The sequence below is a fragment of the Loxodonta africana genome, chromosome 1, assembly GCF_030014295.1.
Source record: "Loxodonta africana isolate mLoxAfr1 chromosome 1, mLoxAfr1.hap2, whole genome shotgun sequence".
Lineage (NCBI taxonomy): Eukaryota > Metazoa > Chordata > Mammalia > Proboscidea > Elephantidae > Loxodonta > Loxodonta africana.
This window is the reverse complement of record NC_087342.1, coordinates 154,704,581-154,731,112: the sequence shown is the minus strand read 5'-3', so window position 1 is coordinate 154,731,112 and position 26,532 is coordinate 154,704,581. Positions and strand designations below refer to the sequence as shown.

Sequence of the window (26,532 nt, the reverse complement as noted above, 5' to 3'; positions counted from 1 at the left end):
GCTATTGTCACTACAGGATACTCAGAGTTACCTGAAGCCTCAGAGTGATATAAATTCTACAACACACAGAAGCTGAAATTCCACTGAGAATGTTTCGTGTTACCAATAGAAAATAGGAAAATGGAAACCAGCATCCATACTTCCTCTATATCATCTGCACTCAATAAATACTGAGTCGAATTCTTACGTTATTTTTTCCTTATGACAAAAATATACTTAAGCAATTGGATGGTTCCTTTTTATGGAACTGGGAATTTTACTCACATTGAGATTCACAGTCATGGCTTCTCATATGGAAATTTCTATTCCTCCAGTATACCAGCATAACAATCTAGTTTTCTGTTTATGAAGGATTATGCTACAGGTTTTTATTACTCCAAACTTTGTAAGGAGGGATCAAATCTTGCTGTTACATACTGTAAACGGCATCATTTACAAGCATTTCAGAGTGTAAGGAAAATTATTTACCACAAGTAGTTTGATGGTTCCTTTGAAAATAAGCACATTATTTTAAAAATAAATATTAATGCATCTAAATATTTATAACGGAGATTTTAAGTAATATAATGAGTGCTTACAGGGTATATTGCACATAAATTTATACCTAGGGAATCGTTTCTTGTACTCTATAGATTTGGTGACCTCTTACTAAGCCTCCTTTTAATTTATCTCCCGACACATAAGCATACTTTAGGCTAAGCCTCCTTTGTCCTAGATAGTACATTTGCTACAGTGTCTCAAAATTCAATATTAACTATCTTTATTATATTATAGTAATGAAATGAAGAGTTATTAAATAATAAATGGAAAAGAATGGCAAGCCTACCTTTTTAATTGTTTCCTTAACTTTATATTTTCACATTGTACATTGAATTATAGGCACTTAAAGTTGTATCGTAGAATTATTGAGATGGGAGGGCATTTAAAAGTCATCAAGTCCACTGGGTTATAAATTTATTTTACCAGCAGAACATTTTTTCAAATAAATTCGCATGTGGAACCCCAAAATACAAACCAGATGGAAAGTGTAGCAGCTCTGGTTTAAGAGAAAGAAGCAAGCTTGGCCTCATCCCCTGTAGCAGAGCTCTGAAATTTCCCAAAGCAGTCTGATGACCATTGATCTGGCTAATTGACCCAATCTGTTCAGGCTCTTTTCTAAAACATTTTTTGACAGATGATTGCAGTGTAATATTTACAGGGACAAGAGGCATGATGTCTTACAAGAAAGGCTATTCTTTCTTTCTGTTTTTATTGTATCAGTTATTTTAAAATAGAAAGTATCCCCAATATTAAAGCTTCAAATATAATTTCCCATTATTATGTTCTTGTTCTCTTTGGGGCTTATTTTACATCATAATCCTTCAGATATAGCCCTGAAACCTGTATTAATCTGTGTGGAAATATACTTGCCTAAAAGTGTTCATACTTCCCTTCAAAAAGAGGTCAGAATGTTCTGGCTCCTGCTTTGATCTCAAGGGGTGATGCTGTGTTCAAGAGGCAGAGCAGTGCTGTCCTTTGGTTTTGGCCATGGAGCAAAAAAAGAAATGATAACAGCAAAAGCAGAGGAAGTTTAGGTTCTAATTAAAGCAGCCCCAGGAAGATATGAAGAGTCTAATATTTTCAAGTCCTTGATATCAGACAGAGATTTAAGAAAATACACTCAAAGCAAGGGGGCCCGAAAAGGTAGACAAAGCAAAGAAATACAGTCTAAGGCAGGGGGTGGAGCGAGCCAAAGTTAAAACCTTAAATGTATAAAGGGAGAAGAACATTTTGTGTACAAAGAAGGCACTAATTAATAACGATAATGTGTTTACACGGTCTACCTACCCTGAGAGCCATCAATTTAACTGTAATGAAGTCTTCCAGGTTCTTACAGCTATTGGTAAACATACCTGCTACCCATTTGTTTGGGGTAGTAACTTTTACACTTGAGTTCTGAGCTCAGCATTTACAAATTTTCTTTTTTTTTAATCTGAGGTAGTAACATCGCTCATTGCTACTATCCCTTTCTTGGCCTTCATCTCTTACTATTTTCAAACAAAGGGGCCCTGGCAATGCAGTGGTAAAGTAGTTGGCTGCTAACTGACAGATCAGTGGTTCTAAACCTCCAGCAACGCTGTGGGAGAAAGATGTGGCAGTCTGCTTTTGTAAAGATTACAGCCTTGGAAGCCCTCTGGGGAAGTTCTATTCTGTCCTATAGAGTTCCTTTGAATTGGAATCAACATGACTGCAATGGGTTTAGTTTATTTTCAAACAATTTAGTGGAATCAAGTTCTGTTCTATTTACTTTCTATTATGCCGTTATTATTTTCTCAGGAAGCAGGGTTGGAGGTCAAAGCTATTGGTAAAAATACCAAAACTGGTTAGATTCTAAATGTTTAAGAATGAGTAAAAGAAAAACAAAAAGCAGAAAACTCAGAAGCAATATAAGACCTCTGAGAGACACTGGGACACAGGAATGAGAACAAAGTACAGAGCATGATGCCCACAGAGAATAATCAACATAAGGATTGTTGGTATTCTTAAAGAAATGACAGAAACAAACACAAGAGAAGTGACAAGATAACACAGGAGACTTCTGAGTTGTGGAAGAAAATGGCTGCAGTGGGTAGGCCCTGGTTTCTGGGCTGCTGATTCGGTCCCAACCACAGCTGGGGTGGCCTATATCTAGCAGTGCTCACAGGGAGAAGGGACCAGCTTAAATGTGGAAGGCCCAACTACTTCATGGAGCTCCTAGGGTAGGAGTGAGCTTGCTGAACACCTTCCTGTATTGGCCACAGAGGCGCACAAGAGCTCATTGCCTACCCCCACCTCAGTATCTGTTACAAACCCTTTCCCTGGGAAGAAGGTAACCATACTCTATTTCATAACCCTAATTTGACTCAGCTTCTAACCGGATAGGAAGATGAATAAAGAGAACCTGGACCACTAATGGGGACTACAGCTATAGTTTGGACCATTGCTCTGCATGTGAAACAGAAAAGTGTACTGGACCTTACAATGTCATCACTAGGGTTGGTGTCACCTAGTACAGTAACTCATGATGTCAGCCCCCACATAGATCTCCCATATCAGATCATATAGAATCCCTAGTAATGTTTATTGTTTATTATCAATTTTAAGCATAGAATTATATGTGATATAGTTGTAAATCGCTTAAATTTAATATTTCTTAGGTTATAAAAATACTAACAACAAAATGTTTCATAAAATCTTTCTACATTGAATTACAACATTATTAGTTACAACACTGTTAGTAACTGAGCAGAAGCCTTTTTTGATTTTTCTCCTTTTCCTTTAATTACTACTTCGTTCTCAAAAATGTTATTTATACAGGTTCACAAATACTACTTACCAGAATATTGTATCTAAAACACCAGAAAATTTGACAAAATTGGTGACAATAAAAATACTGGAAGCAACAAAAACAACAGCGTGTGCTTGTAGCGCATTCAGAGGAAACCATGTGATTTGAAGCATCATTGTAACAGGGTGATAATGGCAGCTCTGACTGGAGCAGATTAGAAGATTCAAAAAGTAAACGAGCGTAGGGTTTTAGCCTTGTAGATATATTGACATGTGTAAGCTGTGCTTACAAAAAATGTTTTTGTTGTTATATATATCTAACTATGGTGATATTTTTATAAAAAATAATAAATGTCTACTGAAGCATTACATGAAAATTTTATAGACATTTATTTTGGTGTTGCTCTCACTTGCAGTATTATCTGGTGTGGTCAGCTCTCCTGCACCCCTCTAGTGATGCCAATGGGACCTTAAACTCACTTTCTTTACTTGTATCACACGATGTCTGGTATACTACTCTTTGATCTCTTTGCTTGTGGCAAGAGTGGCTTAAACAAATAACTTGCAATGGGCTCAAACATAGCAACTATTGTGAGGATGGTGTAGGACTGAGCAGTGTTTTGCTCTGCTATACATAGGATCCCTTTGAGTCAGAACTGACTTGACAGTACCTAACAACACTGTAAACACACACACACACACACACACACACAGAAAATTGAATGATCAGATATAAATCCTTCACAATATATTCATCAAGTGAAGTTAAATGAGACAGGAATTTAGACACAAGAGAGTGAAATATTTCAATCAAGTTACCTAACAGAGTATAAAAATCAGTCTGACTTCAGTCTTTTTCTCCAGGATATTAAATACCACTTGAGTGAAAAAGTTTTGAAATCCAAGAGTTATTTGACAAACAATTGTCATTCATGTAGGAAAGCAAAAGAAAGGTAGTAATAAATGTACAAGGGCTGAAAAGTAAACTTGAACTCACACAGAATGTATTGAATCAAAAGCATATTTTCAGTCAAGGAAAATTAAAACAAAGCTATTAGTAGATGAATCCTGGTATAATAGAACCAGCAAGCAGCATTAAAATTATTTCACAAGGGATTAAATCAAATTATTGTTATAATAGTATGAATAAAAACAGATTTAAATTATCAGAGAGTGATTGTACTTACTGCATGTCATAGATTGAATTCTGTCCCCCTCAAAATGTGTGTATCAATTGGGCCAGGCGATGATTCCTGGTATTCTGTGATTTTCCTATATGTTTTAAATCCTGCCTTCATGATGTTAATGAGGGAGGATGGGCAGCAGTTCTGTTAGTGAGACAGGTCTCAGTCTATAAGATTGGATTGTGTCTTGAGGCAGTCTCTTGAGATATAAAAGAAAGAAGCAAGGAAAGAGACAGGGGGACGTCATACTACCAAGAAAGCAGTGCCAGGAGCAGAGTGCGTCCTTTGGACCCGGGGTCCCTGTGTAGAGAAGCTCCTAGCCTGGGGGGAAGATTGATGAGAAGGCCGACAGAGAGAGAAAGACTTCCCCTGGAGCTGACGCCCTGAATTTGGACTGTTAGCTTAGTTTACTGTGAGAAAATAAACTTCTATTTGTTAAAGTCATCCACTTGTTTTATTTCTGTTATAGCAGCACTAGATAACTAAGGAATTGCGTAAATATAATAAATACTTAGAATTAGCTGGGCATTATACTCTTCCAGATTTTAGCTACAAACATCTGAAATACAGAAAATTGGATAAATGCAAAACTCACATATAGTCTCAGAATTAATAGGAGGAAATTAGCAGATAGCATTTATGTTTTGAGGTTGGTAATTACAGAAATATACATGAGTATGCTTTGTTTATAAAATTTATAAAGAAAGTCACTAATGGAATTATATAAGTAAAGATATATACATGAGTATGCTTTGTTTATAAAATTTATAAAGAAAGTCACTAATGGAATTATATAAGTAAAGATAAATACCTCCCCAAAATTTAAAAAAAAAAGATCAAAGAAAAAAGGAAAGACGATTGATAACTAGAACCAAGTGAGAAAAGGTTAAAAGGCCCTATGCTGATGCACAAAAATCAGAATATATAAAAGAAATTAAAATTCCATAAATTATCCAAAGTAAGAGTCAGATTTGGTTTAAAAAAAAAAAAATTGGAAAGAAAAATAAAATGGAGGTCAGTACAAAGATGGCCAATAACAACTCAAGCAATTTTTTTCTTTTAAAATGTTAATGTCCGGTATTGGCAAGGGCATTACAAAATAAAAACTGTCACATCATTTTTGCGTAATAGTTTTTTTCTAGTTTGTGCTGTATGAACAAAAAACCACAAAACTAAGTGGCTTACAAAACTCATATCTGACCTAAAGTTCTAGTCTTCTTCATTCTTGGGATACAGAATGAAGTTGTTATAAGCCTTATCTGAGACATGTTCTTGAGCTAGAGGGCACAAGTGACAGAGGAACTATGCAATGGCTCCATAAGTTTTTCTCAGTCATTAGCATTCACATTCTATTGGCTAAGCCTGAAGTCTAGGCGTCAAAAAGCAAAGCCCTCCCACAGGAAGAGATACTGCACATCACATGACAATGGGGGGGGGGGTTGTAATTTTTTTTTTTTTTTTAACATAGGAGGCAGAGAATAATTTTGGACAGTAATCTATCACACTAGTGGGAAGGTAAAGAAATACACACTTCATGGAAGGTCAGTTAACAATATGGACCAAATTCCTTGAAATTGCTCAATCTCTTTACCTAGTTATTCTTCCTAAGAGCTTTATCCGAAAGGAAAATATAATTGCACAGGTATTCTTCAATAAAGACACAACGTAATTTATGAGTACTTTTAAATATTACTCATGGTAACAGGGCTTTGGTTACATAAATTATATCTTCATGTCAACATACTAACTTTAACATTATTTGATGACATGTAAGATATTTATATGTAAAAAAAACACATAATATACCATGATCTCCATTTATTAAAAGTGTGTATGTATGTGGGTGTTTCAGTATCATCCTGCCTTCATTGTTTGCCAATGTGGTTGTTTGCCATCGAGTCAATTCCTACTCCCAGCGACCCTATATGACAGAGTAAAACCCCCTCACAGAGTTTCCTAGGCTGGAATCTTTCAGGGAACAAATTGCCAGGGCAGCGGCCAAGGGTTTAACCGTTTCACCACCGGGACTTCTTGTTTAAAAAAACCAGCGGGTAATTGGATTTGGGATGATTCTTTTTTCTCATTTGTGATCTTCCAAATGGACAATTCCCACCACTTCCCACAGCTGGATGATTTCCTTAACTCTCACATTTTTCCTAATTATATTCTTCAAAGGTGATTTTTAAATTTTAAATGTGTGGGTACATTAAGGCCAGACATGCATATGGCCCACACATTCATTCATCAATTTTCTCCTCTCATCCCCTATTTATACCTACTTCTTTAACCCTCTTCCCATGCTTAAGACTCAAGTTATTAATGGAAAATTTTACACTGAAGAAATAAATCTGCTTGTATTTTACATCTAAATTCCTGTTTCTTTTTTTCTCTTCTAGCTTCCCTGTCTAACTCTATGATGGATAATATACGATGGAAGAATTGGAAATGAGTTATTAAGCCTCTGTCTTAGAGAAAGTTGTGTATAGTTTGACAAAATCCATTACTGCTGGGTAGCTTGACTGGCTATAGAGACAAACAACTCTGCCTTCTCCTTTAATTTAGCTATGCCAGTGGGTAGAAATGCCTTCATTATAGCACCCAGTGGCTTTTTTCACAAGTTTTACTTATAAATTTTTTTTTTTTTTTTTTTAACTTATACAGGGGGAAAAAGGCAGTATGTTGAGTCATACTATCTGACGAGTAGTTTGGGATCATACAAATGAAACAACTAGTTAATTGAATCCATTATTTATTTTTATCCAATTGTTTGGCATTGAAAAGTCACAGCCTTGGCTTTTCCCAAGTGGCATATGCCCTTTACGTTATGAGAGAACTTTTATCATTCAAATTAGAAACAACAACAACAAAAGACAAAACACATTTCTTTCTGGTCTATCCCATATGTGTAACTGATATTATCACAGCTAGAGTTGAGCAGCCTAGAATATGCAATTTCTTTTACTAAAAAATTATTCTCATCTTGGGGAAAAATAGTATTTGGCAATGCATCAATTCCTCTGCTTTTGTTCATCATATGTTTGAACAAAAGTAATTATGTTTACAACAAATTAAGCGTCAGATTTTTCCTTTTGGTTTGTGGTAGAGTCTTTTATATTCAACTACCAGATACATCATTAAATGTGTCCGGTTTTTATTACTGTCATCAGAAAAGCAAAATTTATTTTTAAAAATTTGGGTATAGAATACCCATGGTACTGCTTTGTCAATGAAAACTAGTAAACATCATATCAAAAAAGTGAAAAAATCCTCAAAACTAAATTGCTAAATTCTCATGAATATTGACTTAGAGGTAAATTTTAAATGAATATTTTACTTTAATACTTCAATAAATATTGAGTAAACATTAATTGGATATATTAAATATGAAAAAATTATTTCATTGTTGCTAGAACTTTAGAATCATTCCAAGTAATAGGGGAAATTAGGAAAGTCTTAAGATCTCTGAAAAACTCAAGTGTTTCTCAGCTATGACCTATGGCCAATACTCATGATTCAGGAGGCTGAGCATCTAATATCCATTGGTAATTAGTAAGTTCCTGTCAATTTGCCATTGTCATTTTAATATGGATGAATTAATAATTCCTAAATTTTATTTTGAGTAACAGTTTGAAATATAACTCCGTAAGGGTTAAAAAAGGGTTAAGTCCCTTGAAATTTTTACTTAAACTTTTTCGAAGATTAAAAGAGTTAGATTTATTTGTACTCTTTAACTTAAAAAGCCTCAGTATTATTTCTCACAAAATTATAGGCATTTAAATTAAAAAGGACAGGTAATTTTCCTATATAGAGTTATTCTATAGGATATTTATATGAAGGTAATTTATTCTGTATCCATTATGAAAACATGTTAGGTGATTTATGTACTGTATCTCAGTTTTCTTAAGTGTCAGATGGGTATAAGGATAGTGTATCCCTTATCGGCTTATTGGAAGTATTTTATTATTAACACGGGTTATGTGCTTAAAAAAATGCCTGATATATAATAAATGAGTATTCAATAAATGTTAGCTCATCTTCCCCTTCTTTTCCTATTTGTTGTCTTTTAGTCTTCTTCTCTTCTCCCCTGTCCCCCTCTCCACCACTGCTACAACTTTTCCTCTTCCACCACATTCTTCTAGTTATCGCTCTCTTACATTTCTCTGAGGAATTTCATTGGTAGTACATTTCTGTTCCTACACAACACAGTCTCCCAAAAGTATTAGCGCAGTTTAAGGTTCAATAACTTTGTAAATATAAATGATAATAAAAAAAAACATTTGAAAGGTTAATTTTCTATAATTAAAAAAACTGTTTCTTGTTAACATTCAATATAACAGGCAACGTTTCTTTGTATATAATGTGTAATCGATTTTCACCCGTGGTTAAATTTTACCAGCTACCTCACAGTAATTGAAAGGATGGCATTTGTGATCCCAGCTTTCAGATCATCTGAAAATGATATTTTTGTAAATATACAGCAGTTTTGATGTTGCCCCATAAGAAAATGTCTAATGGAGACAGGTCACAGAACTGAGGAGGCCGAGCAGGCGGGTCTTCTTTACCATCCATTGGCTTGATAAAGGACCACTCAAAAATGTTGCACATATACAAACAATTAACACTAAAAACCTATAATGAAAAATTTACAAAATTAAATATTGTCATAGAGGTTTAAATAGTTAAAATTACAAATTATGTTTTTTTAAGTTTGTAATTTCTATACTTGTGATGTTTAAAGCTTAAAATTGTACTAAAATTTTGGGGCATACTGTATAGGCTCTCTTCATAGAAAGATTTTTCATGAAACTAGTGTTTGTCAACTCAAAGTAATGCAGTATATGCCATCAAGTATAAGAGGGAGTGTCCTTTCAATAATTACCACAGGAAAATATGAATTTAAATTGTTTTAATAAAATAGGAAATTTATTAAATTCTAGACAAAAGCTAGAGATGTTCAAATTCCATCATGATAAAATACTCTGACCTCTGGATTTGTTGTTGTTGTTGATATCTATCTGTAAAGTATAAAACCCTTCAGCAAATACAATTACATTTCACTGTTTTAAACATTTTCCTTCTTTATCCCTGTCAATATTTACATTAAAACTGGAAATAATCTAAAGGAGAGATAAAGACTTAAACTTTTGCAGTAGAATGTTGTTTCAATTTGACAAAGATGGACAAACATTCTGTTTCTCAAAGTTGGATCTCAGTCAATGGCCATGTCTAATTGTAAAAACAATTTTGTAAAGTAGGTCACTCAGTAGAAAAAGGGCCATTGTAACATTAGGTCCATGGGCTGCCAAAAGTAGTACAACCAGAATGCTCCTTAGAAGCGAGAATAGAGAGACTACAACTCACATACTTTGGACGTGTTATCAGGAGGGGTTAATCCCTGGAGAAGGACATCATACTTGGTACCGGGTCATCGAAAAAGAGGAAGACCCTCAGTGAGATGGATTGACACACTGGCTGCAACAATGGGCTCAAGCATAAAAACAATTGTGAGGATGACACAGGACTGGGCAGTGTTTTGTTGTGTTGTACATAGGGTCACTATGAGTCGGAAATGACTTGAAGGCCCCTAACAACAACGTACAGACTATTTATGTATCTATCTATACATTAAAATTGAGAACATGTTCCACATCAAAATTTATATCATACCAATGATGAATTAAATTATCTTTTCATATTTTGTATTTTTACAAATGTTGTTGTTAGGTTCCATTGAGCTGGTTCTGACTCACGGTAACCCTATGTACAGCAGAACAAAACACTGTCCAGTCTTACACCATCCTCATAATCATTGCTATGTTCGAGCCCTTTGTTGCAGCCACTGGGTCAATCCACTTCATTGAGGGCCTTCCTCTTTTGTGCAGAGCCTGTACTTTTCCAAGAATGATGTCCTTCTCCAGGAACTGATCCCTTTTGATGACATATCCAAAGTACATGAGAAGTCTCACCATCCTCCATTCTAAGGAGCATTCTGGCTCTACTTCTTCTAAGACAAATTTGTTTGTTCTTCTGGTAGTCCATACTATATTTGATATTCTTCTCCAACACCGTAATTCAAAGGCGTCAATTCTTCTTAGGCCTCCCTTATTCATTGTCCAGGTTTCACATGTATATAATGCGATTGAAAATACCGTGGCTTGGGTTAGGTTCACCTTAGTCCTCAAAGTGACATCTTTACCTTTTAATATTTTAAAGAGGTCTTTTGCAGCAGATTTGCCCAATGTAATACATCATTTGATTTCTTGACTGCTGCTTCCATGGGCATTGATATGGATCCAAGTAAAATGAAATCCTTGACGACTTAAATCTTTTCTCTGTTTATCATGATGTTGCTTATTGGTCTAGTTGTAAGGACTTCTGTTTTCTTTATGTTGATGTGAAATCCATACTGAAGGCCAGGTCCATGTGTACAGTCACCACTTATGTTGCTGAAAAAAGGTATTTGCAATGAATAGGTCATTTGTCTTGCAAAATTCTATTGTGCATCTCTGGCATCTTTTCTATCACCAAGGCTATATTTTCTGCCTACAGATCCTTTTTTGTTTCCAACTTCCGAATTTCAATCACCAGTAATTATCAATGCATCTTGATTGCATGTTTGATCAATTTCAGACTGTAGAAGTTGGTAAAAATCTTCAATTTCTTCATCTTTGGCGTTAGTGATCGATGTGTAAATTTGAATAATAGTCATATTAACTTTTCTTCCTTGTAGGTATTCCGATACTATCCTATCAGTGACAGCATTGTACTTCAGGATAGATCTTGAAAAGTTCTTTTTGATGATGAATATGATGCCATTCCTCTTCAATTTGTCACTCTCAGCATAGTAGACCATATGATTATCCAAATCAAAATGCCCAATACCAGTCCATTTCAGCTCATTAATGCCTAGGGTATTGAGGTCTATGCATTCCATTTCATTTTTAACAACTTCCAATTTTCCTAGATTCATACTTTGTACATTCCATGTCCTGATTACTAATGGATGTTTGCAGGTGTTTCTTCTTAATTGGAGTCTAGTCGTGTCACATCCGCAAATGAAGGTCCTGAAAGCTTGATTCCATCTACATCATTAAGTTCAGCTGTACTTTGAGGATGGCGCTCTTCCCTAGTCATATTTTGAGTGCCTTCCAATCTGAGGGCTCATCTTTCCACAGTATATCAGACAATGTTCCACTGCTATTCATAAGATTTTTCACTGGCCAATTTTTTCAGAAGTAGACTGCTGGTCCTTCTTTCTTGTCTGTTTTTGTCTGAAAGTTTTGCTGAAACCTGTCCACCATGGGTGACCCTGATGATGTTTGAAATATCAGTGGCTATTAGATAATCTTACTGTGTTAAGGAAACTGCCTTTTAGTAATAGTTTTTAAATATTGATAAGAAATGAGTTGTGGATTTTATAAAGTGCTTTTTGCTAATCTATGGAAATTATCATGTAGATTTTTCTCCTTTGATCTTTAAGTGGATTTTTTTTAATAGCTTTATCGAGATATAATTCACATACCAAATAATTAACTCATTGGACATTATTTAATGGTTTTTAGTATATCCATAATATGTTTCGTATATTCATAGAGTTGTGCAGACATAGCCATAATCAATTTTAGAACATTTTTATCACTCCATAAACAAACCCCATACCCATTAGCAGTCACTCCCCATTCCCCTCCCCCATCCCAACCACCCCCAGGGAGCCAATAGAAGTAGAATTGCTAGATTACATGACAATTCTATATTTAACTTTTGAAAGAACTGCCAGACTGTTCTACATAGCAGCTGTACCATTTTACAATCCCACCAGCAATGAATGAGAAGAATTCCTATTCCTCCACATCCTTGCCAGCACCCTGTTGTGTTTTCTTTTTTAATCATAGCAATCTTTGTGGGAATGAACTGATATCTCAATGTGGTTTTAACTTCCATTTTCCAAATGAGTAATGATGTTGAGCATCTTTTCATGTGTTTATTGACCATTTGTATTTCTTCTTTGGTGAAATGTCTATTCAGGTCCATTTTTTGATTAAGTTGTTTTGATTTGCATTTCCCTAAATGCTAATGATGTTGAGCATCTTTTTTGTGCTAATTGGCTATTTGTATATCATCTTTGAAACAATGCCTATTCAGATTCTGTGTCTATTTTTTAATTGAGTTATTTGTCTTGGAGTGGATTTTTTAGAAATACTTTGACTAATATTAATTATTATTGCCTTCTTGGGTTATACCCTGCTTGGTCATGGTAGGTAATTCTTCTAAGATAATGTTCAACTTTCTTTACTAATAGTTTACCTGAATTTTTTTTTTTTTTAAATCAGTACTGAGAAGTGAAATTACTATTTTTGTGCTATATATGTCAGATTTTAACATCAGGGTTTTCGTTGTATTACAAGATGAATTTGATAGATTCAATTTTTTTTTTAATACATGATATAATTGAAGTTTTTGCTTGATTAAACTCACTGTCAAAACAATCTCTCTATAGAATATTCTTTGGAGATAATAAGCAGATTCAGGAATCTGTAACCAGGGAAAACTGAGGTGAATGTGAGACACCAAAAAAGGCTACTGGACCCTGAAAAAATGGAAAAGAAATTGAGTTATGCTTAGGTTTTAACCTCAAGTATAAGAACTAGGTGAGCAAGCAGCCCCAGGAGGTAAAACAAAACAAAACAAAACAAAAAAAACCTTCATCTTAGAGACTAGTGGAGGCAGAAGACATTGAAGTCCAGAACCCTACCACCTGCGGACATCCATGTGGATTCACGATCTCCCTCCACTCATGACAAGAATGGTGCTATCTAAGGAGAGAAGCATGAAGTGAGCCAAGCTATGCAAAAGACTGTGCATTTTTGCCAAAGGAGAATAAACATTCCCTTAACGTACTTTAACTTATTAAAGAATGACCTATAACTCGTATTGGGTGTTTAGTTATTTTTTTCTTCTCTCATCAGGCAGATGATTGTTGTGACCTACAGTTGATCAGAATAGAGAACACAAAAGAGCTGTTTCTATGAATTGTACTGTGAGGTAAAATCCGTACCCGAGTAATACTGTGCTCTCAAAATTTAGAAGAAACACTTTCTGTGAAACAGTGACTTTTTCACCACAAAAATAATAATGATCCTTGTGGATATTGCTGTCATATTTATTTAATTCTAGTACATTACCTTTTGGGGAGGAGAGGGTGAGAACAAATAAGAAATAACTAGCTTCATGTTAAAGAAAATAATTTTTATAGCAGTGCTTTAACGTGCAAACTTGTAAGTGCAAACGGATTACCTGTGCATCTTGTTAAAACGCAGATTATGCTTCAGGGCCCAATAATCTGCATTTCTAAAACGTTTGCTGGTGACACTGGTGCTACTGGTCTATGGACCACACTTTAAGTAATGAGGCTTTATGGCAGGTGGTTCTAACTAAATAATGATATCAGAATCACCTAAGGAGTTATTTCTAAATGCACAGGGCTAATCCCATCTTGGAGCCCTGGTGGAACAATAGTTAAGAGTCTGGCTGCTAACCATAAGGATGACAGTTTGAATTCACCAGCCACTCTTTAGAAATCCTATGGGGCAGTTTTACTCTGTCCTATGGGGTCGCTAGGAGTTGGCAATGGATTTTGTTTGTTTAATCACATCTTTCTTTTCTCCCTAGCTTCTCCAGACAGAGCTGAGGGCTTATCAGTGCCATCAGAGTTGGTGTTGTGGTCATAAGTATTTTCAGCAAAATCAAATGGGTACAAATGGCTAGATTATTCTAATATAACTCATTCTCACCAGTGGTGGGGCGGGGAGGTTAGAATCATTGCTTGGTAATCAGAAGAAATATGTACAAAAGCCACAAATTCTAGATGTGAACCTGTAATTATGGAAACATCAAGTTAAAAATGGCTGTACTAAATTTGGGATGAATATAGAGTGGGTAATTTTGATTTTGATAGAATGACAAATTGGAAATAGGCTTCTTGGAATAGAGTGAAATGCCCCAAATCATCAAGATAAATGCCAAATTGTATTAAGCCCAAGGAATGCATGAATTTCACTAATACTCCATTGTTCATGTGATTCTAATTGTAAGCACTGTGGGTAGTTAATGATTTTAGCCTGATATACATTACAGTGACATTCAACGACAAATGAGATTATTCACTCATAACTTTATTTAGGAAGAAACTTATTCCCATTAGGAACAACTTCTCATTTTCCTCTGTGGAGTAGCAGAGAATTTCCTAGGAGAAATCGCTTGGTCAATGCCAGCAGTCTGCTTCAATTTCCTACTATCCAGGGATCCTGAGATTCAAACATCTGTGAAATTTCCAATGGCTTCTTCATGCCAGTGGAAAGTAAAAAATTTCTTGCTTTGATGGTGTTTCCAGATGTTCTTAATGCTATACATATGGCCATTTCCTAATAAGCTTAGCTTTTCAAAGAGCCACGCTAGGCAACTGAAATGTGACAGACTCTGAAATCTGTCTGTGGATTGGCTTTATCTGAAAAGCTTTTGTATTCCTGACAATGAACATAATTATCCCAACACCTATATGCAAGGTTTTACACAGACATAACAGTGATACAATTTGTAAAACACTCTCGCTTTGTGGCACAAGGAATCAACTTAATTACTGAGAAGGAACTTTATTTTACAAAAATTTCCTTTTGAAATTGTATGTGTTTCTGTTGTTACAAACCTTGAGGATTAGATACAAGGAGATATTTCAGGGGCCTATAGCTGAAAAAGGTGTCCCTTGGTAGTGCAAAAAAATAACCACTCAATTTCTAAAGGTTGGTGGTTCAAACACACCCAGAGATGCCTCGGAATAAAGGTCTGCCAAACTGCTTCTCAAAAGTCACAGCTTTGAAAATCCCGTAGAGTGCAGTTCTACTCTGTACACATGGGGTCACCATGAGTTGGAATCCACTTGAAGGCAAGTGGTAATAGCTGGAAAAGTGAGACTGCTTTCATTTGTTACTCTTATCCATACCTACCTCAAATGTTCCGTTTGGGTTTTTTGGTTTTCTTTTGTTTCGAGTAACATTTTTTTTTTTTATTAACTTTTATTGAGCTTCAAGTGAACATTTACAAATCAAGTCAAACTGTCACGTATAAGTTTATATACACCTTACTCCGTACTCCCACTTGCTCTCCCCCTAATGAGTCAGCCCTTCCAGTCTCTCCTTTCGTGACAATTTTTGCCAGCTTCCAACCCTCTCTACCCTCCCATCCCCCCTCCAGACAGGAGATGCCAACACAGTCTCAAGTGTCCACCTGATACAAATAGCTCGCTCTTCATCAGCATCTCTCTCCTACCCACTGTCCAGTCCCTTTCATGTCTGATGAGTTGTCTTCGGGAATGGTTCCTGTCCTGGGCCAACAGAAGGTTTGGGGACCATGACCGCCGGGATTCCTCTAGTCTCAGCCAGACCATTAAGTATGGTCTTTTTGTGAGAATTTAGGGTCTGCATCCCACTGATCTCCTGCTCCCTCAGGGGTTCTCTGTTGTGCTCCCTGTCAGGGCAGTCATCGGCTGTGGCCGGGCACCAACTAGTTCTTCTGGTCTCAGGATGATGTAGGTCTCTGGTTCATGTGGCCCTTTCTGTCTCTTGGGCTCTTAGTTATCATGTGACCTTGGTGTTCCTCATTCTCCTTTGATCCAGATGGCCGCTTGTTAGCATTTAAGACCCCAGACGTCACATTTCAAAGTGAGATGCAGAATGTTTTCATAATAGAATTATTTTGCCAATTGACTTAGAAGTCCCCTTAAACGATGGTCCCCAAACCCCCGCCCTTGCTCCGCTGACCTTTGAAGCATTCAGTTTATCCCGGAAACTTCTTTGCTTTTGGTCCAGTCCAGTTGAGCTGACCTTCCATGTATTGAGTATTGTCCTTCCCTTCACCTAAAGCAGTTCTTATCTACTAACTAATCAGTAAAAATCCCTCTGCCACCCTTCCTCCCTCCCCCCCTCGTAACCACAAAAGTATGTGTTCTTCTCGTTTTATACTATTTCTCAAGATCTTATAATAGTGGTCTTATACAGTATTTGTCCTTTTCCCTTTGACTAATTTCGCTCAGCATAATGCCTTCCAGGTTCCTCCATGTTATGAAATGTTTCACAGATTCGTCACTGTTCTTTATCGATGCGTAGTATTCCATTGTGCGAATATACCACAATTTATTTACCCATTCATCCGTTGACGGACACCTCGGTTGCTTCCAACTTTTTGCTTTGTAAACAGACCTGCAATAAACATGGGTGTGCATATATCTGTTTGTGTGAAGGCTCTTATTTCTCTAGGGTATATTCCAAGGAATGGGATTCCTGGGTTGTATGGTAGTTCTATTTCTAACTTTTTAAGAAAACGCCAGATAGATTTCCAAAGTGGTTGTAACATTTTACATTTCCACCAGCAGTGTATAAGAGTTCCAATCTCTCTGCAGCCTCTCCAACATTTATTATTTTGTGTTTTTTGGATTAATGCCAGCCTTGTTGGAGTGAGATGGAATCTCATCGTAGTTTTAATTTGCATTTCTCTAATGGCTAATGATCGAGAGCATTTTCTCATGTATCTGTTAGCTGCCTGAATATCTTCTTTAGTGAAGTGCGTGTTCATATCCTTTGCCCACTTCTTGATTGGGTTGTTTGTCTTTTTGTGGTTGAGTTTTGACAGAATCATATAGATTTTAGAGATCAGGCGCTGGTTGGAGATGTCATAGCTGAAAATTCTTTCCCAGTCTGTAGGTGGTCTTTTTATTCTTTTGGTGAAGTCTTTAGATGAGCATAGGTGTTTGATTTTTAGGAGCTCCCAGTTATCTGGTTTCTCTTTGTCATTTTTGGTAATGTTTTGTATTCTGTTTATGCCTTGTATTAGGGCTCCTAAGGTTGTCCCTATTTTTTCTTCCATGACCTTTATTGTTTTAGTCTTTATGTTTAGGTCTTTGATCCACTTGGAATTAGTTTTTGTGCATGGTGCGAGGTATGGGTCCTGTTTGATTTTTTTGCAAATGGATATCCAGTTATGCCGGCACCATTTGTTAAAAAGACTACCTTTTCCCCATTTAACTGACACTGGTCCTTTGTCAAATATCAGCTGCTCATATGTGGATGCATTTACATCTGGGTTCTCAATTCTGTTCCATTGGTCTATGTGCCTGTTGTTGTACCAGTACCAGGCTGTTTTGACTACTGTGGCTGTATAATAGGTTCTGAAATCAGGTAGAGTGAGGCCTCCCACTTTCTTCTTCTTTTTCAGTAATGCTTTGCTTATCCGAGGCTTCTTTCCTTCCATATGAAGTTGGTGATTTGTTTCTCCATCACATTAAAAAATGACATTGGAATTTGGATCGGAAGTGCATTGTATGTATAGATGGCTTTTGGTAGAATAGACATTTTTACTATGTTAAGTCTTCCTATCCATGAGTAAGGTATGTTTTTCCACTTAAGTAGGTCCTTTTTAGTTTCTTTTACTAGTACTTCGTAGTTTTCTTTGTATAGGTCTTTTACATCTTTGGTAAGATTTATTCCTAAGGATTTTATCTTCTTGGGGGCTACTGTGAATGGTATTGATTTGGTGATTTCCTCTTCGATGTTCTTTTTGTTGATGTAGAGGAATCCAAGTGATTTTTGTATGTTTATCTTATAACCTGAGACTCTGCCAAACTCTTCTATTAGTTTCAGTAGTTTTCTGGAGGATTCCTTAGGGTTTTCTGTGTATAAGATCATGTCATCTGCAAATAGTGATAACTTTACTTCCTCCTTGCCAATCCGGATGCCCTTTATTTCTTTGTCTAGCCTAATTGCTCTGGCTAGTACCTCTAGCACAATGTTGAATAAGAGCGGTGATAAAGGGCATCCTTGTCTGGTTCCCGTTCTCAAGGGAAATGCTTTCAGGCTCTCTCCATTTAGAGCGATGTTGGCTGTTGGCTTTGCATAGATGCCCTTTATTATGTTGAGGAATTTTCCTTCAATTCCTATTTTGGTGAGAGTTTTTATCATGAATGGGTGTTGGACTTTGTCAAATGCCTTTTCTGCATCAATTGATAAGATCATGTGGTTTTTGCCTTTTGTTTTATTTATATGGTGGATTACATTAATGGTTTTTCTAATATTAAACCAGCCTTGCATACCTGGTATAAATCCCACTTGGTTGTGGTGGATTAATTTTTTGGTATGTTGTTGAATTCTATTGCCTAGAATTTTGTTGAGGATTTTTGCATCTATGTTCATGAGGGATATAGGTCTGTAATTTTCTTTTTTTGTGATGTCTTTACCTGGTTTTGGTATCAGGGAGATGGTGGCTTCACAGAATGAGTTGGGTAGTATTCCGTCATTTTCTATGCTTTGAAATACCTTTAGTAGTAGTGGTGTTAACTCTTCTCTGAAAGTTTTGTAGAACTCTGCAGTAAAGCCATCCAGGCCAGGGCTTTTTTTTGTTGGGAGTTTTTTGATTACCGTTTCAATCTCTTTTTTTTGTTACGGGTCTATTTAGTTGTTCTACTTCTGATTGTGTTAGTTTAGGTAGGTAGTGTTTTTCTAGGAATTCATCCATTTCTTCTAGGTTTGCAAATTTGTTAGAGTACAATTTTTTGTAAAATCTGATATGATTCTTTTAATTTCAGTTGGGTCTGTTGTGATGTGGCCCTTCTTGTTTCTTATTTGGGTTATTTGTTTCCTTTCCTGTATTTCTTTAGTCAGTCTGGCCAATGGTTTATCAATTTTGTTAATTTTTTCAAAGAACCAGCTTTTGGCTTTGTTAATTCTTTCAATTGTTTTTCTGTTCTCTAATTCATTTAGTTCAGCTCTAATTTTTATTATTTGTTTTCTTCTGGTGCCTGATGGATGCTTTTGTTGCTCACTTTCTAATTGTTCAAGTTATAGGGACAGTTCTCTGCTTTTGGCTCTTTCTTCTTTTTGTATGTGTGCATTTATCGATATAAACTGGCCTCTGAGCACTGCTTTTGCTGTGTCCCAGAGGTTTTGATAGGAAGTATTTTCATTCTCGTTGCATTCTATGAATTTCCTTATTCCCTCCTTGATGTCTTCTATAACCCAGTCTTTTTTCAGGAGGGTATTGTTCAGTTTCCAAGTATTTGATTTCTTTTCCCTAATTTTGCTGTTATTGCTTTCCACTTTTATTGCCTTGTGGTCTGAGAAGATGCTTTCTAATATTTCGATGTTTTGGATTCTGCAAAGGTTTGTTTTATGACCTAATATGTGGTCTATTCTAGAGAATGTTCCATGTGCACTAGAAAAAAAAGTATATTTTGCAGCAGTTGGGTGGAGAGTTCTGTATAAGTCAATGAGGTCAAGTTGGTTGATTGTTGTAAGTAGGTCTTCCGTGTCTCTATTGAGCTTCTTACTGGATGTCCTGTCCTTCTCCGAAAGTGGTGTGTTGAAGTCTCCTACTATAATTGTGGAGGTGTCTATCTCACTTTTCAGTTCTGTTAAAATTTGATTTATGTATCTTGCAGACCTGTCATTGGGTGCATAAATATTTAATATGGTTATATCTTCCTGGTCAATTGTCCCTTTTTTCATTATGTGGTGTCCTTCTTTATCCTTTGTGGTGGATTTAAGTTTAAAGTCTATTTTGTCAGAAATTAATATTGCTACTCCTCTTCTTTTTTGCTTATTGTTTGCTTGATATATTTTTTTCCATCCTTTGAGTTTTAGTTTGTTTGTGTATCTAAGGTATGTCTCTTGTAGGCAGCATATAGACGGATCGTGTGTCTTTTTCCAGTCTGAGACTCTCTGTCTCTTTATTGGTGCATTTAGTCCATTTACATTCAGCGTAATTATAGATAAGTATGTGTTTAGTGTTGTCATTTTGATGCCTTTTTATGTGTGTTGTTGACAATTTCATTTTTCCACTTCCTTTTTTTGTGCTGAGACGTTTTTCTTTGTAAATTGTGTGTTCCTCATTTTCATAGTATTTGACTTTATGTTTGCTGAGTCATTACGTTTTTCTTGCTTTTTATTTTGACTTATGGAGTTGTTATACCTCTTTGTGGTTGCCTTAATATTTACGCCTATTTTTCTAAGTAAAAACCTAACTTGTATTGTCCTATATCGCTTTGTATCCCTCTCCATATGGCAGTTCTGTGCCTCCTGTATTTAGTCCCTCTTTTTGATTATTGTGATCTTTTACATATTGACTTCAATGATTCCCTGTTTTGAGCATTTTTTTTTTTAATTAATCTTAATTTGTTTTTGTGATTTCCCTGTTTGAGTTGATATCAGGATGTTCTGTTCTGTGACCTTGAGTTGCGCTGGTATCTGATATTATTGGTTTTCTGGCCAATTTCTTTTAGTATTTCTTGTAGCTTTGGTTTGGTTTTTGCAAATTCTCTAAGCTTGTGTTTATCTGTAAATATCTTAATTTCGCCTTCATATTTCAGAGAGAGTTTTGCTGGATATATGATCCTTGGCTGGCAGTTTTTCTCCTTCAGTGCCTTGTATATGTCATCCCATTGCCTTCTTGCCTGCATGGTTTCTGCTGAGTAGTCTGAACTTATTCTTATTGATTCTCTCTCGTAGGGGACCTTTCTTTTCTCCTTGGCTGCTTTTAAAATTTTCTGTTTATCTTTGGTTTTGGCAAGTTTGATGATAATATGTCTTGGTGTTTTTCTTTTTGGATCAATCTTAAATGGGGTTCAATGAGCATCTTGGATAGATATCCTTTCATCTTTCATGATGTCAGGAAAGTTTTCTGTCAGCAGATCTTCAACTATTCTCTCTGTGTTTTCTGTTATCCCTCCCTGTTCTGGGACTCCAATCACACGCAAGTTATCCTTCTTGATAGAGTCCCACATGATTCTTAGGGTTTCTTAATTTTTTTTAATTCTTTTACCTGATTTTTTTTCACCTATGTTGGTGTTAATTCCCTGGTCCTCCAGATTTCGCAGTCTGCATTCTAATTGCTCGAGTCTGCTCCTCTGACTTCTTATTGCGTTGTCTAATTCTGTAATTTTATTGTTAATCTTTTGGATTTCTGAATGCTGTCTCTCTATGGATTCTTGCAACTTATTAATTTTTCCACTATGTTCTTGAATAATCTTTTTGAGTTCTTCCACTGTTTTATCAGTGTGTTCCTTGGCTTTTTCTGCAGATTGCCTTATTTCATTTCTGAGGTCATCCCTGATGTCTTGGAAAAAAAAAAGTCTTGAAGCATTCTGTAAATTAGTTTTTTATATTCTGTATCTGATAATTCCAGGATTGTAAAATCATTTGGGAAAGATTTTGATTCTTTTGTTTGGGGGGTTGTAGAAGCAGTCATGGTCTGCTTCTTTATGTGGTTTGATATCGACTGCTGTCTCCGAGCCATCACTAAGATATTGTAGTGATTTATTCTATATTTGCTCACTGAGTCTTATCTTGTTTTGTTTTCTTTCAGTACGCGTGGATGGGCTACTAGATTGTGCTTTCTTGATTGTTGTAGCCCTTGACTTACTTATGACCTATTACCAGCTGGTTTGGACTGTTACCAGATATATATGCCTGAGTCGTTCACTATTCTTGAGTAGAATCTGATTTTGGGTCATCAAGTGTGTGATGCACCCTATCACCTATCCACCTTGAGAAGTAGTGGTGATAGTTGTGTGCACCAGATTCTAGTAGCAGCTGGGGTTCACACTCCGGGAGGGGGGGTAGGATGCTGACAGGCTTCCCCAAGTGTCAGTGAGGTAGATGTGTCTCTATTCCTAAAGCACCTTTGTGGGTGGGCTCTGCAGCTGTACCTTAGGCCCCCAGTGCAAGTACCTCTACAGATTGGTAGGTGTCACCCTCCTTAGACCCCTGAGGCAGGAGGCTAGGTGGTCTGGGGTGAGCTTCAGCCCTCAGTTCCCTGTTGTGGGTCAGTGAGGGCTCTGTTGAATACGCAGAGATATCACACCTAGGAAACTTCTCTATCCAGTAAATCTGCTAAAAAAAAAATGCAGTGAGATCCCTATCAGAAATGCCTTTGCATTATAATAGCCACCTTGTTCTCTGTAGGGATGAAAGCCGGAGACTGTGGATCACATATGCTTGGCTGGAGCTGGTTCTGTGTTTTTAGTCCAATTAGGGAAGGATTTTTGGTCCCTGTTTTTTTTGTGGTTGCTTCTCTCAGGCCGGAAGAGTGGCTTAGGAAAAGACCAAAAAAAAAAAAAAAAAGAGAAAAGAAAAAAACGCGGAGCAGTTCTCCCTCTCGCTCAGGAAATTCCAATGTTAGTGAAGCCACCTGGGAAGAGGAGGGGACGGTTCAGAAAAACAGGAGAGAGTAGCACCCCGGAATATAGACAAAGTTACTTATCTTGCTTGGGATGACTATTTTATCTGAGATTCCCGAGGGGCGTGTTGCCTATGTGTGCTGGCTGGGTAGAGATTGCCTCCGAGGGTCAGGCCTGCAGAAGCCGTGGTCAGTTCCTCAACTGCCAGTCCAAAGCCCAGCGTCAAGGTTCCCCGGCTGGGACGCTGCACTCCCGGGTCCAAAACCAGTCGCTGCCTCCTGAGGACTTCTCCCGTCAGCCGCGTCTCCATGCAGCCCACACGGACCAGCTGGGCCCCCTCCCGGGGTCAGTTCAGGGGGTTAGGGCTGCGCCCCGTGTTGCACCTTCACAGGATGTCCTGCTCAGCTCCCCTGCACCCAGACCAAAGCCCCGCACCAAGGTTCCCCAGCTGGGACGCTGCACTCTGGGCTCTAAAACCAGTGGCTGCCTCCCGGCGACTTCTCCTCCTGCCAGCTGCGTTGCCGCGCCACCTGCGCTGACTGGCTGGCCCCCCTCCTGAGGTCAGTTCAGGGGGGTAGGGCCATGCCCTGCATTTGCGCCATCACAGGACGTTGTGTTCAGCTCCCCTATGCCCAGTCCTAAGCCCGGCGCCAAGGTTACCTGACTGGGACGCTGGCTCCAGGCTCTGAAAACAGTCTCTGCTTCCCCGTAGTTGTTTGTTCTCTGTCTCTGTCACTCAGGTCAACTCTTTAAATCTGTGTTTGTTGGTCAGGGTTCGTAGATTGTCATGTATGTGATCGATTCACTTGTTTTTCTGAGTCTTTGTTGCAAAAGGGATCCGAGGTAGCATCTACCTAGTCAGCCATCTTGGCCCCCTCCTCTTGAGTAACATTTTAATAAATGTAAGTAAAATTCTTTGGGTGGAAAACAGCATTAGTTACATTGCCAGAATAACCTTTTCCATTTCTGTAGCAAATCCTTTCATTGAGAATGCTGTAATCTTGTACTCACTTACTGAAAAAGACTCGTAAACTCATTAGACCAGTGTTTCTCAAAATACGGCCCCAGGACCATCATCTGTGTCATCACCTTGAAACTTGTTAGAAATGGAAATTCTTAGGCACCACTCCAGAAAACCAACCCTATTAGCATGGAGCTAACTCTGACTCATGGTGACCCTGTGAGTTACAGAGTAGAACTTCTTCACAGGGTTTCCTTGGCTGCAAACTTTACAGAAGCAGATTACCAGGCCTTTCTCCTGCAGTGTCAGTGGGTAGGTTTTAACTGCCAATCTTGAAGTTAGCAGTCAAGTGCAAACTGTTTGTACCAGTCAAGAATATGGCACCAGCCCAGGCCTACTGAATTAGAAAACCTGACGTGGAACCCAGCACTCTGTATTTTAACTAGTCTTTTTCAGATGATTGTAATACAAGTCAAAGTGCAAGGACTACTGCATTAGAGTAAACTGTAAATAGAAATCTGAACAATCGTAGTGGGGCAAGAATTGAAAAGTTAGCTATCACCAAGACGATCAAAAATGCCTTCACAAAGGAGATAGAATTTAAAAAACTTCAAAAAACACCTATTAAAAGTTGAGGAGGATTTTGTTGAGACAAGAGTATGGAGATTGAAAAAACATCGGGCTCTTACAGGAAAGCGTTGCGTGTTTGGGGCATGAGGAGAAAACCTGAGTGGTTAAAGAACAGAGCTACTTAGTGGGAAGCAGTAAGGGAGCGTGGAGAGGTTGTTTGGCTCACCTTATAAAATGATCTCTATAGATATCATCATCTCAGAGAAAAATCATCAGAGGTTGTCAACAGGAGAATGACATCATCATATTTGCTTTCTAGGAACTTAACTTTGGTAGAAGTATCTTGGATCGAGCTGTATAAGCTTGAGAAAAAAAAAGTTAAGCAGTTATTGCAATATCAAACTGAGAGATGATGAGATTTTCATTATGGTTATGGTAGACAGGATGGAGAAAAGGAGATTGTTTGACAGCGATTTATGAGATAGTGTTATGCAAAGACGCCACTTTGATGAGTAAGGTGTGCCTGCCCCAAGCCATGGTATATTCAATCACCTCACATGCATGCAAAAGTTGTACAATGAGTAAGGAAGACTGAAGAAGCATTAGTGTATTTGAATTATGATGTTGGAGAAGAATATTGAATATACCATGGATTGCTAGAAAAAAGAACAAATATGTCTTGGAAGGAATATATCCAGAGTGTTTCTTAGAATGGAAGATAACAATACTTCATCTCACATATTTTGGACATGTTATCAGGAGGGACCAGTACTTGGAGAAGGATATCATGCTAGGTAAAATAGAGAGTCTGCGAAAAAGAGGAAGACCTCAACAAGATGGATTGAAACAGTGGTGGCAAAAATGGAATCAAACATAGCTATTGTGAGGATGGTGCAGGATTGGGCAGCATTTCGTTGTCTTATACATTGGATTGCTATGAGTTGGAACTGACTCAAAGGCACCTGACAACAACAATAAAAACATTGTGGCCAATTAACATATGAGAGAGGAGGTCTCCTTCTAGTTACTATGTTGAAAATGTCAAAAGATGCTAAAAGAAGGATAGACATAAACAAATTTAAAACGAATACATTTAATATGTCTATAAGAAAGACTAGTTAATACTAATATTATTCAAATTTATACAGCAACCACTACGGCCAAAGATGAAGATTTTTACAAACTTCCGTAGTCTGAAATTGATCAAACATGCTATCTGTGTGCATTGAAAATAACTGGTGATTGGAATGTGCAGTTGGAAACAAAGAATAGGCATCAATTGTTAGAAAATATAGCTTTGCTGATAAAAAATAGTGCCGGAGATTGCATGATGGAATTTTGCAAGACCAACGACTTCATTGCAAATATCTTTTTTTTCAACAACATCGGTGGTGACTATGCATGTGGACTTCACCAGATGGAATACCCAGGAATCAAATCAACTACATCTGGGCAAAGACACAATGAAGAAGATCAGTCAGAACAAGGCCAGGGACCTACTGCCGAACAGACCATCAATTACTTATATGCAAGTTCAAGTTGAAGATGAAGAAAATTAAAACAAGCCCATGAAACCAAAAGTATAACTTTGAGTATATCCCACCTGAATTTAAAGACTATCTCAAGAACAGATTTGACATGTTGAACATTAATGACAGAAGACCAGACAAGTTGTGGTATGACATCAAGGACATCCATTATACCTGAAGAAAGCAAGAGGTCATTAAAAAGACAGAAAAGAAAGAATAAAACAAAATTTAAGTCACAAGAGACCCTGAAACTTGCTCTTGAATGTCTAGTAGCTAAAGCAAATGGAAGGAATGATTGATTAAAAGAACTAAATGGAAGATTTCAAAGAGCAGCTCGAGAATACAAAGTATTACAATGAAATGTGCAAAGAGGTGGAGATAGAAAACCAAAAGTGAAGAACACACTTGGCATTTCTCAAGCTGAAAGAACTGAAGAAAAAATTCAAGCCTTGAGTTTCAATATTGAAGGATTCTGTGGGGAAACTATTAAGTAATGCAGGAAGCATCAAAAGAAGATAGAAGGAATACACAGAGTAGCTATACCAAAAAGAACTAGTCAACGTTCAACTATTTCAGGAGGTAGCATATGATCAGGAACCTATGACACTGAAGTAAGAAGTCAGCTGCACTGAAGGCACCCGTGAAAAACAGGGTGTCAGGAACTGACAGAATACCAATTGAGATGTTTCAAGAAATGGATGCAGTGCTGGAAATGCTCATTTGTCTATGCCAAGAAATTTGGAAGACAGCAACCTGGCCGGCCAA

At 37.1% G+C, this 26,532-nt stretch overlaps 1 pseudogene; it reads left to right on the top strand.

The window, feature by feature from the left end:
* The first annotated feature begins 1,804 nt into the window (after positions 1–1,804).
* On the top strand, positions 1,805–3,282 carry LOC111750984 (cytochrome c oxidase subunit 6A1, mitochondrial-like; annotated as a pseudogene).
* The last annotated feature ends 23,250 nt before the right edge of the window (positions 3,283–26,532 follow it).